At 49.4% G+C, this 18,485-nt stretch overlaps 3 non-coding genes across 3 annotated transcripts; 1 reads left to right on the top strand and 2 right to left on the bottom strand.

Moving 5' to 3' along the window:
* Nucleotides 1-4,130: 4,130 nt before the first annotated feature.
* Nucleotides 4,131-4,203, bottom strand: TRNAF-GAA (transfer RNA phenylalanine (anticodon GAA)). The gene has a single exon. It is a non-coding gene; the product is annotated as a tRNA-Phe (tRNA).
* An 836-nt stretch (nt 4,204-5,039) lies between these two features.
* Nucleotides 5,040-5,111, bottom strand: TRNAP-UGG (transfer RNA proline (anticodon UGG)). The gene has a single exon. It is a non-coding gene; the product is annotated as a tRNA-Pro (tRNA).
* Nucleotides 5,112-13,630: 8,519 nt separating this feature from the next.
* TRNAY-GUA (transfer RNA tyrosine (anticodon GUA)) lies at nt 13,631-13,716 on the top strand. Its single transcript is given in 2 exon segments — nt 13,631-13,667; nt 13,681-13,716. It is a non-coding gene; the product is annotated as a tRNA-Tyr (tRNA).
* The last annotated feature ends 4,769 nt before the right edge of the window (nt 13,717-18,485 follow it).

The following is an 18,485-nucleotide window of genomic DNA, read 5'->3' as shown; positions in this document are numbered from 1 at the left end:
GTGGGAAGCGGCCTGGTGGCCCCTCTGCAGCTCAAGATCGCCGCCATCCAGTCCTGGCAGCCCCCCATCACCCAGACCGAGGTACGCGCCTTTCTGGGACTCACGGGCTATTACCGACGGTTCGTGAAGGACTATGGTAGCATAGTGGGGCCCCTCACAGAACTGACGTCCAAAAATCAACCAAAGAAGGTCAACTGGACCCCAGATTGTCAAACAGCCTTCGAACAACTGAAGGCCGCCATGTGCTCTGCCCCTGTGCTTCAGGCCCCCGACTACAGCCGGGAATTCGTCGTCCAGACGGATGCCTCTGACCACGGCATTGGGGCGGTCCTGTCTCAATTGAACCCCGAAGGCCTTGATCAACCAGTGGCCTTCATCAGCAGGCGACTCCTGCCTCGAGAACAACGCTGGAGCACCATCGAGAGGGAGGCCTTCGCCGTGGTATGGGCCCTCAAAAAGCTCCGGCCCTATCTCTTTGGCACACACTTTCGGGTCCAGACCGATCATCGACCCCTGCAGTGGCTGATGCAGATGTGGGGGGAGAACCCAAAACTACTACGTTGGTCCATCTCCCTACAGGGGATGGACTTCACTGTGGAACACCGACCTGGGCAAGACCACGCCAACGCGGATGGCCTGTCACGCTTTTTCCGCCTCGACGAGGAGAGTCCCCAAGAGGATGGGTGACTCTCCCCGCCTTCAGCTGGGGGGGACGCATGTTGGACAGGCCACATGAAGGACCCGCTCCCCCTCTGCCCGACCAGGCCCGAGCCCGGTCCCTCAAGTATTGCCCACCACCACTTCACGTCTTCTGTCCCCTCCGGGACCCCTGCCTCGGAACATCTCGACCCCTTGGGCCCGATCCACCACTGGGCCGCGCGCCCGACCTGGGCGCCATCTTGGACACCGCACCACGAGGCCGCGTGGCCTCCGACCGACCCTAACCCTGGGCCTGGCCAGGCCTCAGACATCCCGGCACCAACATCCACCCAGGAGGTGAGTGGACTACTTGGCAGGTCAATGGGAGAAAGAGGTGTCGATGGCTCTCCCCCACCAGGTACCGCTCGCCCCCAGCCTCCCCGGGCGCTGGCTCCACCCCCCTGCTGGGTGTCTGGACTCCCTCATCCTGGACCCCCCGATCTCCAAGTGCGAGGGTCCGGACATCAAAGGGCATCAGCCCTATAACTGAGGCAGCTCCAGAGCAGGAAGGCAGTTGTATCTTGGAGTCGAGAGACGCAAAGAAGAACTCATCCTTGACGGACTACTGGCGCTGCCGTAGCCCTACCTTGTGAACTATCGTCCTGCCTGCTGGCGCTGCCGTAACCTCCGTAAACCTTCATCGTCGTCGGGACCTGCAGGCGTGGCCGCGGACCGTTTGTACCTCCATCTTCATCGGGACCTGCTGGCTCCGCCGCGGACCGTCGCCACCTTCAACCATCTCGGGACCTGCTGGCTCCGCCGCGGCCCGATCATCTAGAACGCCGAGCTCGAGGATTGAGAGCTATCCATCCACCCATTTGGTAACAAGACTGTCCCGCTACCCCTTTTCCCCACCAGAGACTCGAACCGAGGGGACCCCTGAGTCCAGACCTCCTTGTACCATTTGACCGTACTCAAAGAATTGCTGATAAAGTATCGTTTAACCTTATCCTTGTGTGGTGTCCGTCTGTGGGGGGGAAGTTACTTGTCTGTACGATCGCTGGAGACGGCTCTCCCTGGAGACCTCTCCCCTTATACTCGGCCGACCCTCCCGGTCCGTCTAACAAGCGGACTACTGCATATACTAGTGCTTAGAGTTATGTCTATATACATAGGGACGGGGTAAGACTGGATATACTCTAAGAGTCACATAGGAATGGTAGAGAGCATTGCGGACTACTGCATATTCTAGTGATTAGAGTTATCTCTATATACATAGGTAAGGGATACACATGGATATACTCTAAAAGTCACATAGGAGACTAGTCGTTAGAGTTACCCCTATATACATAGGGAAGGGATACACATGGATATACTCTAAAAGTCACATAGGAGACTAGTCGTTAGAGTTATCTCTATATACATAGGGAAGGGATAGACATGGATATACTCTAAGAGTCACATAGGAATGGTGGAGAGCACAACGGTCTACAGCATATACTAGTGATTAGTTACCTCTATATACATAGGGAAGGGATAGACATGGATATACTCTAAGAGTCACATAGGAATGGTGGAGAGCACAACGGTCTACAGCATATACTAGTGATTAGAGTTATCTCTATATACATAGGGTAAGGATACACATGGATATACTCTAAGAGTCACATAGGAATGGTAGAGAGTAGAAAGGTCTACTGCATATACTAGTGATTAGAGTTATCTCTATATACATAGGGAAGGGATAGGACTGGATATACTCTAAGAGTCACAGAGAAGGGAAGGCACATGAGATAAACGAGAGAGGGAAGCAGATAGTGGTGAGTAAGACAGTGAGGAGTGTGTCAGAGGTAACAGGAGAGACAATAGAAAAGTCGAAAGGACAGAGGAGGAGGTCAGAGATCGCTAAAATGGCGGAGGAGGAAGGTAGAAGAAGAGGCGAGTCATACAGAGAAAATGGCGGGGAGCACAAAGGTCCAAGTCCGAAAGTCCAGGAAGAGGGCTGACATAGCCAGCAAGTCCAGGGGGAGAAGGGCAGACCGCAGCAAAGTCGCAGCCTCATCGTTCATGAGGAGCTGGGGCAGAGGAGATCAATCCGGAGACCAGAGGGTCAGGGGAGAAAGACCACAGGCACCCAGGCAGAGATGGGAGGCAGCAAAGTTTGAAACAAGGTTTGAAGGGAAGGAGGGGCCTCTCACCAGAGCCCAGTTAAACACGTAGATGGTGGCGTTGAGCGTGTGGGGAGAAGGCCGTGTTGACGCTATTGATGCGGTCGCGCTGGTTCCCGGTGAGTTGTGTGTGGGTTCATCTGCCCTGGCATGCGTTGGTGTCCCTGGAGCCTGTGGCTGCCGGTCGTAGGAAGCGTGTGCCCAAGGGCGCCATCTTGGAGTCAGGCACCGATTGGCGCGAAGCAGCGCGGTCAGCACGGGGGGTGGGGGGCACATCTCTGCCCTCGGGCCCAGGCCCGTCTGTCGCGGAGAGCGTAGGTATGGCCCCCGGAGCTGGTGAGTGAAGATGGTCTCGAGGCGGCGCCGTCGTCAGCAGTCAATCACCGGCACTTTCTGGTGTGCCCCTGGCATACCGCAGAGTCTCGGCGGGTGGCAGCGGGGGACGTGGCTAGAGCCCTATGTACCGCTCGGGTGTCCAGCGCCTGTCAGAATCGCCCCCAGCAGGACACCTTAGGCTCCGCTCCGCGTCACTGTTGAGCCCGGGTTGGTAACGGGCGGCCGCCATGTTGGGTCCGAGGCAGGGATCAGGAGCAATCTACGCCGCTCCAGTGGCACCAGCAGCGATCGGAGCAGTCCTGCAGGTGCCCCACACCTTCCGCTTCAGTTAGGGAGCGTGAGCATCGCGGAGGGCTTCCTTAAGACGCTGGGCTCCAGGCCGGAGCAGCGCGTGGACCAGGAGCCGAGACGGTCCACGTCCATCCGTCTCGGCTCCTCCCTGGCGTTTTTATATATAAAATATAAACCCCCAACAGCACCCCAAACCACAAGCAGAGTGAGGGGACCAGAGGGGAGGTGCACTTAACTTTGACTTGTGAGCAGCAAAGAAAGAGGATGATGGGAGCACGCAAGGGGTTCTTATGGACTATAGGGGCGTGCCTATACTCATGTGTACTCATGGGAAATGAAGTTTGTTTTACTGTTTTTTGTGAAAATATCCATTTTCATTGGCTGCTGTGTTTATTGCAGTAAAGATTGAGAAGCATAATCCTCGCCTCCGTGTCCTGTAATAGAATCAGCTCACCGTGTCTGATTGTGCCTGCAGTGTGTGACACACTGTGGGATTGGGCTCCTGTGCACAAGGTGTGAGACTCACAAATAGAAGGATTGTACCGGAAGGATGTATCAAGGCAAGACTCGTATAAATAATAAAAATGAGGAGGAGGCAGGAATGAAGAATAAAAAGGTTAATGTTGTTAATTCAACGTTTTCTTCCCCAAGTTTCTAAACTTGTGATGGTTGATGTTTAAGTCAACAAAAGGTATCTGCCGAAACCCGGGATCGAACCAGGGACCTTTAGATCTTCAGTCTAACGCTCTCCCAACTGAGCTATTTCGGCCGCTCATAATGCATTGTTGTGACTGTTATGATTCCAATAAACACACCCCGGAGCTGTTGTGCTCGGAGGAGTTGTTTCCGGGTTCACGGGTCTCATTTACCCCCTGCCCCCTCTCAGACTGGTGAGCGCCTGCGCCTCTTTCTTCCCAGTGCCAGGAGCCTGGCACAGAATATACAGAGCAGGGTCCTTGTGCCCAGAATATGCCCATCACAACCACAACTACAGAATATCACTATGAAGGGTGCCTGGGGTCGTTATTGTACCCCTAAAAATACACATCACAATGACTGACCAGAGAATAAGCCTTTGAAATACCCCTCTGCCACTAACGACCCCACCCGCCAGGGGACTGTGCCACAGAATGCGCCAATCAGAACCAAGGCGCTTTAAACGCGTCCGTCCGATTATTGAGCCAAAGAAAATACACGGGACATTTAAAGAGCCCCAGAATTCCCGCATCTCGGGATGCACCAATCTGAGTGAAGGAGGGCAGAGACCGTCCTTCTAACTTCACTCTGTACAGAAACAACCTGATCATTAGAAATATAACTACGGCCTTCTTAGAGTCACCCTTGTGTCTGGATGGGGTCTCAGCTCTGCTGCTGTGTCCAGTGTGCACCCCCGCGGCTCACCTTTCTGTCTCAGATTCAAAACGAATGACATAAAAACAAACCCCTCCTGGCTGCTGATGTGGCGGGGTCGCTGCCCCGCCCCTCCTCCAGCTGTTTCTGCATCTGGCTCGGTGGTGCAGGGCTGACAATTTTGCCTTGAGTGCGTCAGGTGTAATCAAATGCAAAACCAACCCTGAATATTTGAAAGTCACTTGTTTTGTGACTGGGCTCGTCCGGGATTTGAACCCGGGACCTCTCGCACCCAAAGCGAGAATCATACCCCTAGACCAACGAGCCAGCTGTTGCTCATAGTGTTACATTTCCTATATGGTGTCTTCATCCGTGCTAGAACGTAACTAGTATCGTATATCATTCTTGTCTGTACCCACCTTAGTCGCAGGGACTCCCAAAGGACGCTCCATGGCAGGGGCTCCTCACTCAGATATTCTTCTTTCAGCAAATACCTGCTTCCTTGTATTCAAAACTACAAAGAGAAGGAAACATCCACCACACACCTCTGCAGATTATTGTGACAGGATCACACATTGAGGGTCTCATTTACAGGAAACTGACGCACCGGCATTGATGCATCAGTTTCCTTGCGCCCGCACCAAATGTCCTTGCGACACCATGGATGCGCTGTATTTACAATAGAGGGCTCTATGGCGCACATCTGTTGGCGCAAAAGTGATGCATTGCTGGAGTTGCTCATAAAACCGATGCAACTCCAGCAATGCGTCAGATCACATAGGAAAGTCCCACTGCAAAAGCCCTGCGTCACTCCTTACGCCTGGGCAGAGCAGGCAAAAGGATTTTGACTCAGTGAAATCATAGCGTGACGCAGTGAAATGTGAATTTCACTGCACCCGCTCTATAAGGCTTTTTTGCATGGAAACACCTACCCAGCATACTTTATACCTGGCGCAGATATAATGCGCCGCAGTGCTCTACAGACTGATGCACTGGACACAATGCGTCAGCTTGTACATATGGCACAGTGTGGCACACTGATTGCGCTGCATCAAAAAAAGTGATGGGGCACAAGGGTCTTTTAAGTGAGGCCCTGAGTCTATCAACTTTACAAAAGTGTAATTCCTATTTTACTCAGGCCTGAAGGGTTTACATTAGTACGAACATGTGTTTCTCCGGCAGGGATCATTCTACATTATTAATGGATCCATAGCAGATGGGTTACATTTTTATAATTCATAAAGTCTATTTCAGTCCGATTAAGAATACAGACACTAAAGGGTTATAACATCACAGCATAGCACTAATGAGAAAACATCAAATTAAAAAGGAGCGTATACTATGTTACTTTATTTTCAGCCAAGATTCAAGCCATCAAAAGTCCAGCAACATATTCAATATGATGCAATTCCACAATATTCAATTTTCAGGAGTCTTGCAATTGCGTTTCATAATGCAGCTTCTATTCATTTTTCAGACAAAACTTTTTTCCAATCGGCCCAGTCAACGCGTTTCGTCCCTGAGGACTACATCAGGTTTCTGAGTTCCAGTACCACATATTTCCAATGGTGTTTAGTGTACCGTCTGGTTCTGTATCTTCCTGGGGAATCAGTCTCTTCCCCTGGGTGGTATAGTACCACCCTGATTCATCTCTTCCGTGTGTCAAGGCAGAATGTTGTGAAAAAATGCCTAGATTTTGGGTGCTCAGTAGTTGTTGAATCTAAGAATGTGAGGTCACGAAAAGTAAAGCGTACAAGTTTAAAAGATATTCAGTAAAACGCACTAGTGCGACACAAGGGCCCACACTGCTGGTGTTTATTTTTGATGTCTAATAAGAGATAATGCCTGGTCGGGGAGGGCTGAGGTGCCGGGTTTTTAGGAACCCAGTGGTGCCAGGGGATAACACCCGAAGACCTCTGAGTTCTCCCTGTTCCGGACCACAAAAACACAGAGTCTTCTAGGTGAAGTCAGAGATCGAGTTTTATTGGCTGCAACCAAGTAACAAGTGTCCTAGAAGTACAACAGCACGGGTCGTAGATTCTCAGGAGACTGTTGGTTTTTACAGAACCAGCCTTCTCCTTTTATACAAAAATAACAGCTGCAGGCAAGAATTCTTTAGTTTACAATACGGTCATATACATATTTCCACAATAAAGCAAAAAGCGAAGTCATGACGGCCAACCCACATTTTAGATGTCCAGTTCGTGATGGATTACCCAGCCAGGCCCAGAACTCCCATCAGATATCGATGAAACCCCAATGAAATCGGGCACCTCCTCATCGTAAAACTGGCCATAAACAAGGAACATGGACAGGTGTATGTGTGTGGATAACATGGTTTGTATGTAGTGAATGGTTTATGGCATGTTGTGCCTTGATGCTATCTTACTCGGCCACTGGGCGAGGGACTGCCTGAACAGGTTCAGCTGGAGGCAGTGGAGTCAGCTCGGCCAGGTCATGGGGGAGTCAGCTAAGGTGGACGTGTCCTTTCAGATCAAACTCGGCCTTAATCAATTGACTATATGAATCGGGTAAAGTCTGCGCTACATAAAAACGCATAAATAAATAAATAAACAAGCATTTGCTATGCAATGGGTCTCGCATTAGGAAAGTTTGAGCTATTGGTCTTGTAAATGACAAATTTGTTATTTATGTGTTAGTTTTGAAAATAGCGAAATTAAAAGCTTTGTCATTTACAATGCCAATAGTTTTAACTTTCGCAAATGTGACACCTATAGCATTTGTAATGCAATATGTATTGTATTAACGTGACTTAGATGTATTGATATTACAAATAACAGTGGCTTAATTAATACTTAAATAAAAGTTATTGTAATTTATAATGGCAATAGCCTAAACTTTGGTAAATAACCTTTGTGAAGATTATGTTCAGTGTACTTTATTGTGACTAAAATCCAAGAACAGAAGTGAAATATTAACATATTTTTGTGACATTTGTAATAAAGCTTGAAACATTGAGAGAACATATTTGAACCAGTTGTTGTTGAATGGTTACACAGATTGAGGCTGTGGTGGCGCTGAGTGATGTTGTGGGTTGCGACAAGGGATGCTGTGGCTTTAAGTGATGCTGTGGTAGCACATAGTGATGCTGTGGCATTCATTGATGCTGTGGTAGCGCATAGTAGTGATGTGGTGCCCCTGATTGATGCGGTGGTGGTGCTCAGTGATGCTGTGGTGGTGCTGAGTGATGCTGTGGGGATGCGATAGAGTGAGTGCGATAGATAGATATAGTGTTGGCGATAGAGTGAGTGCGATGGATAGACAGATAGAGTGAGTTAATAATTTTCTGCTGTGGGCAGTGTGCTCCTCAGAAGCATTCCCCAGGTAAAGGGAGGCTTTGTGTGAGACGCATTCCAGGCAATTTATAGTGATGGTATGATGGGAGAGGCAGAGAATGTGATGAGAATTGAAGACCCGCACTCTCCAGCTGTCAGCAGCGAGCGTTTAAAACACAGAAAAATCTTGCTGTGAATGTGTGTGTGTGTGCGTGCGTGTATGTGTGTGAAAGAATTAGCACTAAATAGCACGTGTGTGAGTTGGTTCTGCCAGGATGTGAACTGATGACCTTTATTACATAAATGAAGATGTCAGCAGCGAGCGTTTAAAACACAGAAAAATCTTGCTGTGAATGTGTGTGTGTGTGTGTGCGTGCGTGAATGTGTGTGAAAGAATTAGCACTAAATAGCACGTGTGTGAGTTGGTTCTGCCAGGATGTGAACTGATGACCTTCATTACATAAATGAAGATGTCAGCAGCGAGCGTGTAAAACACTGAAAAATATTGCTGTGAATGTGTGTGCGTGCGTGCATGTGTGTGAAAGAATTAGCACTAAATAGCACGTGTGTGAGTTGGTCCTGCCAGGATGTGAACTGATGACCTTTGTTAGCTAACTGAAGATGTCAGCAGCGAGCGTTTAAAACACAGAAAAATCTTGCTGTGAATGTGTGTGTGTGTGTGCATGTGTGTGCGTGCGTGCATGGGTGTGAAAGAATTAGCACTAAATAGCACGTGTGTGAGTTGGTCCTGCCAGGATGTAAACTGATGACCTTTCTTACATAACTGAAGATGTCAGCAGCGAGAGTTTAAAGCACAGAAAAATCTTCCTGTGAATGTGTGTGTGTGTGTGTATGCATGTGTGTGTACGTGTGAAAGAGTTAGCAGTAACAAACAATACCAGATGTGGACATGGCTTGGGTGGGCGCTGACTGCCAGGGAATTATAGATGGTGATGTACACGAAAAGTAGCATGAGGCTGACATCACTGGCTCCTCCCAGCTCTAACAGCCTGAGATAGTCTTTGGCCAAACTTAACCTGGCACTTGACTGACCTTACTACTCCAAGCCAGCACTGAGCTGTTCAGTGTAAACCCAAAGCAACCCTAGCAGCCATTAAAACCGAACGTAAATATAAACGAGGGTAACAATCATGCAAAAATATATACATTAATAGGGAGATCTAGATCTTGTATATCATCATGATTTATGTAGTTCACTGTGAAAACAAATAACATTGTCACATATTTCATTAGATTATATTTTCGTGCCCAGTATTTGGTCAATGGGAAAAATGCTTTGTTTTTTTCTAATATATTTTTTGGCCTCTGTTTTTTGCTGCTTTAAATAAGCCTGTTTTTTCTGCTTTAAACGTATTTAGGTTTTTGATAGCAGAGATCATAAACTTTACCTATTTGTCAGTGTAATATGGGTATACATAGCTTAGAAAAGTTAAAGGCCACGTACTTTGATATCCAACAAACAGTAAAATTGCTAGAGCAGTTGAACATACAATAGGTCGCTACGTATGATCATTTTGCTGTGAACATTGATATTTGGCAATTAGTCCCTTGTGCTTTTCGAGATATTAGTCTTTCTAGAGCGAAATGTGTCTTTATGAACTATCCATTGAACGACGTCACAATCAATTAAAAACCCTGGCAGACATCATCAAACAAAACATCAGTCTACAATATTCTTTATTCGCGATTGTTAGAGATGCGTCACAGAGAGCAGAGAACTGCGTGATTCTCTTCACTGACAAACCTCTTCAATACTCATCTAATCTAATCCAAATGCGTAGAGGATAGTATTATAAACAAGGCGGGTGTTAGTCAACACCTTAACAACAAACACTATTCACTGCAGCAGGCAGGCACCGTAGATTAGGTTTCCTTGCAGTGCACAGAAAAAACTGTGTTTTGTTTGTCAAAGCTGTGGAAAGTTACCTATAATGTCCATAAAGCACGCTTTTTTCTATAGAAAACTCAGGACGGACATTTCTTTTGTGCTTCCAAAGCCTGGAGCAGCTGGTGAGATCGCTCGGTGGGTTAAGCACCAGCTGCAAAGATCTGTGTGTAACATGCAGGTCACTCACACGCTCAGTCTGTTGTAGGGCTGACTCAGCCCATCGTATTCCTAAGGTCGATGCAACGCGGAGCATTCAGCTGGTAGTCCAGGCTCCGTTATGAAACCCCGGTCAAAAGGACTCTAGCTGCGCGAGAAGTGCATCGCTAGGCGCGAGACCTAAAAATGGCTACTGCATGTCCTTTCAGAGACAGTGTTAGCATCTCATGCCTCGGCCTGTCAATTTCCCACTAGCCGCTTCTGTGAATTGGATGTTTGTTTTGGGTGTTTGCGAAAGGTGCTGGATTGTGAGAACTGGGTTAAGCGAGTCTACACTACTCTCTGCTGGAGATATTTTGGTTCAGAGCCCTCGGACTGGCCGGGTATAGAAGACAAGACCCCTATAGATATTTGTTGTATAGTGCCCTATAGATATTTTGGTTCAGAGCCCTCGGACTGGCCGGGTATAGAAGACATGACCCCTATAGATATTTGTTGGATAGTGCCCCAGAGATATTTCGGTGTACATTATTGCATGTGTGTGTGTGTTTTTACTGAGATTTGTGAATGATTGTTTCAAGTGTGCGGATCTCTATAGATTCTAGAAGTACAGAGCTCTATAGTGGTTTCTTTGTTCAGGGGACCAGCGGATTTCAGTTACTTTGGTGTACAGAGCCCAATAGATGCGTTGGTGTAGACAGCCTTTTAGATATGTATGTACATGTGTGTGTTATGTACATGTTTACCGTGGCTGCATGGTGTACAGGGCCCTGCAGGTTGAGAAGCCCTATAAATATGCTTGTGTGTTTTAGACCTACAGAGCCCTGTAGATCCTTGGATGCACGGCTCCCTTTAGACGCTCTGGTGTTCAGAGCTCAGTGAAGTCAGTACTCTTAGAGATATTTTGTGTACGCTGACCTGGTGATTGTTTCGTGTACTGTGCTCCTTTAGAATGATGCTTAGGTGTACAGATCTCTTTGGAAGGTCATGGGCACAGAAGGCGGAAATATTTTATTATTCTCGGTGAGTCTGGAATTCTTAGTACTCAGACTGTGAGAACAACCAGCGCCGAGGCAGCATCTATGATTCATTGGACAGTGTCTGGCATGACGCCCTACTACTGGCTGGGGGACTCTTATCAGCAGACCTAAGGATCTGAGATAGAGACAGGGGGGGAAGGCAGCTGCTGAGGGAGGCTGAAGAAGGAGGCGAACAATGGTGGAAAGAGCTAAGAGGGACAAGAGACAGATGAGTGAAGAGAGAAAGAGAGCAAATGCAGAAGAAAACAGTAAATGAGAGGAATAGATGGAGGAATGTATATAGATAGGTGTTTGTGAAGGAGGAGAGAAAGGATAGATGGAGTGAGATAAAAAACAAAATGCTTTACTTCTACGCTATTAGCTGCTGCAAAAGGTTGAATGGTTTGGTTTAAGTGAGCGAGCTGAAGAGACACCTACAGAAAAGTGGGTAAATAGAAATGTTGATAAATGCGCACGAACCCCCTTTTGCAACGCAATGCTGGAAGAGTGAATTGTGTTTACAGTAGCGCTACAGACATGGTTGTGTGCGCTGGAGTCAAGTTCACACCCCGGCGTCTTGTCACCGCAGTCCTTTGGTGACATGCCGATGGTTGAGAGAACAATAGTCAGCTGTGTCTGCTGCAAATCACAGAAGACAGAAGAAAAAACAAGCTCTTGGCATTGCTGTGGGGAGGGGGAAGGAGAAATGCGAGTCACGGCCGTCAGGCCGTGAAGTGTGAAGCAGTGGGCGGGGAAGCAGATCCCTTTGAAGCTGCTGGGCAGAAATGCGAGTCACGGCCTGGCGGCCGTGAAGTTTGAAGTAGTGGGCGGGGAGGCAGGAGCAAATGGTAAGGGGAGCCTTTGAAGAGCAAGGCAGGGGGATATAAGCGCGTTCACGAGCACGTACACTTCTACAAATCCTCAGCTTTCTGGTTTGACTGCAATAGGTCTCTCTACGAGACCTAATAAACAGCACTCGCAGCCCACAGGGCCAAGGAGCAGCGATGGGGCATCAGCAGCCTTGTCAGGGGCAGACCCCGAATAATCCCGCACAGCATTCTGGGAGAGCGGAGGAGGAGCCTCTGCGGTGTGTGTTTACAAAAGTAAACATCTGAGGTTAAAAGCAATAAACACACATTTGTAGGCATTCTCTGCTGTGTTGTTGCTATTTGACATCATTCGAATTTAAAAGAACTGAATGGAGTAAACTTTTAAATATAGCTAGGATACGACTGCAGCCTGGGCAGGCAAATAAAACACTCAGAGTACAAATGTTTCCGTATTTATTCATGTCAAATGTAAACAAGTTATAAATCAAAATATGTATCTATGTTTACACCGGATGTAAAAAGTGTGCACGGATAGGGTCAGGGTGCAGTTTCTTTTCCCCGTTTATTCCTTTCACACATGTGGGTGCCCAGTAAGGTTTCGGCTGCTCTGCCTTGTTATTCTGAGTCAGGTGTTAATAGGGGGGCCTGGTCCCTAGTTTGGGGGCCCAGAGTACGGAGGCCCCGGGGCACCGGAAGTAAGCACCCCTCCTTGATACAACTATGGCCCGGTGACCTCTGATTGCCCTCTGACCCCTCAGACTGGATTCCTGCAGGCCTCTTTCATAGAGGAGGTGGGACTGACGTGGAGACGGTGCTGCCGAGGGGCAAAGGGCAGACAATGGCTCAGCATTTCAACCCAGTCTCCTCCTATTATCATCTTTGTTACACCCACAGCATATAAGAGCTCTGATGGGTCAGAGGGGACACCCCTCTGGTCTCCTTCTGGTGTTTAAACAGATCCTATTACAAGGACCAGCCCCTGAACTTTAAGTAAGACCAACCCCTGGGGTCTGAGGGCGTTTCACAGACAGGGACTCGCTGACGTTGGTGACCACCGTGACCCCCAGTGACTGCATTACCTTTACAAACATCACAGACCAGAAACATAAAATGTAACACCTGATGAGGTTTGACATTATACTCTTGAATAAAATAACAATGAATCCCAGAATACGTGAACACCATATTTATAATAAAGAAAATGAACGAAGCCCCGAAAAACACATTTAATTATTTAATGTTTCAAAGAGCATCTGAACCTAAAAAATGAACACATAAAATACCATAACAAATGTTACCCAGAATCGACAGTAATAATGTATCCAAAGTATACACGAAACACCCTAAATACATTTCAAAAAACCATCAACAAATATAACTGATCCAATACCTGGAAATCTACGGTGTTTGAACGCTGCACATATATATATATATATATATATAACTAGACATCATTACCCCATTATTATCTTTTGGATCCCAAAAAGAGTAAATTGAAATATATCATCAAAAGCGATCACTGCTCACCCATTTTCCTTTTAAATTAAATATCTATTGGGCTTACAGCTATATGAAGTATTTACACAACAGAGCTGTTTAGCTGGACAGGGTTTAAACCTACATCTCATCGTCAGAGCCTTCGATAGCTCAGTTGGTAGAGCGGAGGACTGTAGTGGAGTGACTGTCATCCTTAGGTCGCTGGTTCAAATCCGGCTCGAAGGACTTTTGCAAACTCTTCACTTTTTAGGTTTCGCTGGGGAACGGAGCCTTTAGGCTCCGCCTCCAGAGAAATCTCTTGATTGCAGTAGTGACTCTGGAATACGCCCCCCCGTCCCATTGGCTAGCTCCATAAATGGAGGCTAGCTATTGGAACAGAGAGGCGTCCGTCATGGCCGGAGGAGACTCGGGGGCGTTCCCGAGATTCTTTGGCTTTTGCCGACGTCACGCGACGCCGGGAACGCCCCCGAATCTGGTCCGGCCGGGCCGTGCTTGCTGCTGTCCTGCCTTGTGTCCCTCCTCCCGCCGTCCCCACGTTTCCCGCCTCCCTCTTCCCCGAGCAGAGCGCACTAAAATAACCTGTATGCAGCTTCACCACCGCGACCCGGGATCAGTAAACCCCCGACGAAGGGCCCCGTACCTTGCTGGTACCAACGCGACCGAAAACGAGCCCGCTGCTCTCCGATTGGACGGGAGAGCCGAGCCCCCTCACCAAACGCCGCGACGGGATTGGCCCGTGCGGCGCAGCGTCACCACTGTTGCCGTGTGGTGATTGGCTAGGGCGAGGAGCGTCATCGCAGGCTTGACCCGGGAGCCGCACTGCCATAGGCTGACTCCCGGGTGCTTTGGAGGCTCGCCCGTTCTGCCGTGTCTGGATTGGCCCGCTCGACTGGAGGAGCCGAGAATTCACCGCGATCACCGCCGGGCCCGGGGAAGACTGACCTGACCTCGCCTGCTCGGCCAAACCACAGTCCCTCTGGAGGGGGCTACCGGGTGCTGCACTGTAGCCTCTGCTGCCCTGTCTCTCGTTTGGATCCTGCGGTCGGACCCTCCACGGTCGCTTCCTGACTGCATACCCTCCGGCTACATTTTTTCCTTTCTGACACATTTCTTTTCTTTTCCCCCTTCTCTTGTTGTAACAGGCCGCGGCCTGGGCCTGGAGCCAGGGGCCGCATTCCTGCCATTGCTGCAACAGGTATGTTCAGTGATAAGCTGCACCGAGGCGCGAGGCCCTGGCGGGGGCGGCGTCTGCACGGGGGGCGTCGGGTGATGGCGACGTTTTTTATTTATGCAATTTTATATAGCGCGAACTTTACCCGAAGGTGTCAGAGCGCTTTACATACGTCTACGTACCTGCCAAGTAGGAGGTCATCAGATTCGGGTCTTGTGACTCACACTCCCATTGTTAATACGCATTTAACTGTGGCACGTCGGTGTGTCTTTACTTCCATTGATATTTCCAACGCCCCTACCCCCTGCACTTTTATTCAGCTGACACTAGCCTCGTTCCAGTGTATGACGTATTATTTATATCCTACCAGTTGGAACTGTAGTCAATCTTTATTTCGACAGAAGTATGGGATTCTTCAATGTTTTACAACGTCCAATGTCTCCTAGGATGCTTTGTACTTGTCCTCGGTCAGTGTAGTGCATACTGGGAGTTGTAGTCCTTCTTCACTTCAGTAACTCCAGTTGGACGTGGCCCTCCCCCCCCGCTGTCCTGTGCCCCGTTCCCGCCCCCCCCCCTCGCTGTCCTGTGCCCCGTTCCCGCCCCCTCCCGCTGTCCGTTCCGCCCCCCCCTCCCCTTTCACTCTCCGTTGCTTGTTTGTTTTTGGTGCCCAGGGGGTTGCATTCAGACTTGTATCGCCCAAGCACGTGGTTGCCATACTATTTAGAGCAAGTTTAGGCTTACTATTTGACTGCAGTTAACAAGAAATCATCTGGAATGCACTCGGTTTACATTGCCACTGAAAACGCAAAGGTTTAAATGGTTTCTTCTGTATGGCTTTTATCTAATTGGGAGCAGGGCATGGTGCTATTAAGAGGATTAGCAAACTTTTGATTAAATGCACTATGCCTTGAATTTCTTATGTTGAAGTGGACTATTTTGGCAGTAATCACATCGCCAGGAGAATAATTGAACACCGTGTGCTGTTCCCGCCCCCCCCCCTCGCTGTCTTGTGCCCCGTTCCCGCCCTCCCCCCCTCGCTGTCCTGTGCCCCGTTCCCCCCTCGCTGTCCTGTGCCCCGTTCCCGCCCTCCCCCCCTCGCTGTCCTGTGCCCCGTTCCCGCCCTCCCCCCCCTCGCTGTCCTGTGCCCCGTTCCCGCCCTCGCTGTCCTGTACCAGGAGGTGAGTGACCAATACTCCTCTGACAGGATCCAAAGCCCACTGTGTACATCATTTTATTTTTATTATGTCTCACCTCTGTCTGTTGCCAGACGTTTTGGTACTTTACAGTGGACTTAGCGCCCGCCCATTTCTACTTCGGTTCATTGTCACTCTCCTTTGCTTGCTTGGAATTCTTAGCTTCGGTAGGTTTTCCTCCCTCTACTTTATTTCTTTTTTTTTCTCTTCTTTAGCGTTATGGACGCACTGCTGTCCATCCACGGCTCACTATTTCAGGTGGTACTTTTTTCTTTTAATTTAAGCACCACTTTATGAGAGTGCGTGTTTCCTCCAGCTGGCTCCCTTGTGTACTTCGCCCCCTCTGTGTTTCTCACTCATTCTGTTCCTGCCTTTCATCCTTTGTCATTTTGCTTGACCCAGCATCTCCTACCCATCCTTCGTTGTCAGTGTGCTCTCCCTACCCTCTCCTGCCCACCCTCCATTGTCCATGTGCTCTCCATACCCTCTCCTGCCTACCCTTTGTTGACGTGTGCTCTGCCCACCCTCTATTGCCCGTGTGCTTTCTTTACCCTCTCCTGCCCACCCTCTGATGTTTGTGTGCTCTCCCCACCCTCTCCTGCCCACCCTCTATTGCCCGTGTGCTTTCTTTACCCTCTCCTGCCCACCCTCCGATGTCCGTGTGCTCTCCCCACCCTCTCCTGCCCACCCTCTGTTGACGTGTGCTTTTTTTACCCTCTCCTGCCCACCCTCCGATGTCCGTGTGCTCTCCCCACTCTCTCCTGACCACCCTCTATTGCCCGTGTGCTTTCTTTACCCTCTCCTGCCCACCCTCCATTGTCCATGTGCTCTCCATACCCTCTCCTGCCCACCCTCTGTTGACCTGTGCTCTCCCTACCCTCTCCTGCCCACCCTCCATTTTCCGTGTGCTCTCCCCGCCCTCTCATGCCAACCCTCTGTTGCCCGTGTGCTTTCTTTACCCTCTCCTGCCCACCCTCCGTTGTCCATGTGCTCTCCCTACCCTCTCATGCCAACCCTCTGTTGCCAGTGTGCTTTCTTTACCCTCTCCTGCCCACCCTTCGTTGTCGATGTGCTCTCCTTACCCTCTCCTGCCCACCCTCTGTTGCCAGTGTGCTTTCTTTACCCTACCCTGCCCACCCTCCGTTGTCCTTGTGCTCTCCCTGCCCTCTTCTGCCCACCCTGTTGCCAGTGTGCTTTCTTTACCCTCTCCTGCCCACCCTTCGTTGTCCATGTGCTCTCCCCTCCATCTCCTGCCCACCCTCCGTTGTCCATGTGCTCTCCTTACCCTCTGTTGCCAGTGTGCTTTCTTTACCCTCCCCTGCCCACCCTCCGTTGTCCTTGTGCTCTCCCTGCCCTCTTCTGCCCACCCTGTTGCCAGTGTGCTTTCTTTACCCTCTCCTGCCCACCCTTCGTTGTCCATGTGCTCTCCCCTCCATCTCCTGCCCACCCTCCGTTGTCCACGTGCTCTCCCTACCCTCTTCTGCCCACCCTCTGTTGCCCGTGTGCTTTCTTTACCCTCTCCTGCCCACTCTCCCTCTCTCTCCTCCTCTAGCCCTCCTTCTCCTTTCCGCCCTCCCTCTCTTACCTGCCGCCCTCTCCTTTCTGCCTTTCTCACACTTTCCTACCTTCCCTCATGCCCTCACACTCCTTTATGCCCTCCCTCTCTCCTGCGTCTATTCCTTCCCTCCTGCCCTCCCTCTCTATCCTGCACTCGCTTCCTTTTGAGCTTTCTTACTCCTGGCCTCTTTCATCCCTTCCCTCTCTCTGCAAATAATTGCATTATAAATGCACTCCAGATTTCTGTGCAAAGTAAAACACATCAACGTTTTACACATAATTCAATGAAGATACAAAACACCATTTATCAAAAGCTCAAACTTTAACAAAGGGAGTGCAGAGTAGGGAGTGCATAGAGCAGGGGGAGTGCAGAGTGCATAGAGTGCAGAGTGCGTGCAGAGTGCATAGAGGGTGCAAAGTGCATAGGCAGTGCAGAGTACATAGGGAATGCAGAGTCCAGAGAGAGTGCATAAAGAGTGCATACAAAGTGCATAGGGAATGTATACAAAGTGCAGAGTGCATAGGGAATGCAGAGTGCATAGGGAGTGCATACACAGTGCAGAGTGCATAAGGAGTGCAGAGTGCATAGAGAGTGCAGAGAGAGAGTGCATAAAAAGTGCAGAATGTATAAGAGTGCATAGGGAGTGCAGAGTGCATAAGAAGTGCAGAGTGCACAGTGCATAGACAGTGCACAGTGCATAGGTAATGCAGAATGCATACAGAGTGCATAGGGAGTGCAGAGTGCATAGGGAGTGCAGAGTGCATAGGGAGTGCAGAGTGCATAGGGAGTGCAGAGTGCATAGGGAGTGCAGAGTGCATAGGGGGTGCACTCTGCACTCTTTAGGCACTCTGCACTCCCTATGCACTCTCTATGCAAAGTGCTGCATAGGGAGTGCATGATAAGTGCAGAGTGCATAGGGAGTGCAGAGTGCATAGGAAGTGTGGAGTGCATACAAAGTGCACAGTGCATACAGAGTGCTGCATAAAAAGTGCAGAGTGCATAGGGAGTGCATAGGAAGTGGAGCGTGCAGGGTGCATATAGAGTACAGAGTGCATACAGAGTGCTGCATAGG

This window comes from Lissotriton vulgaris, chromosome 1_1, assembly GCF_964263255.1.
Source record: "Lissotriton vulgaris chromosome 1_1, aLisVul1.2, whole genome shotgun sequence".
NCBI lineage: Eukaryota > Metazoa > Chordata > Amphibia > Caudata > Salamandridae > Lissotriton > Lissotriton vulgaris.
This window is presented reverse-complemented; position numbering and strand designations above follow the sequence as displayed.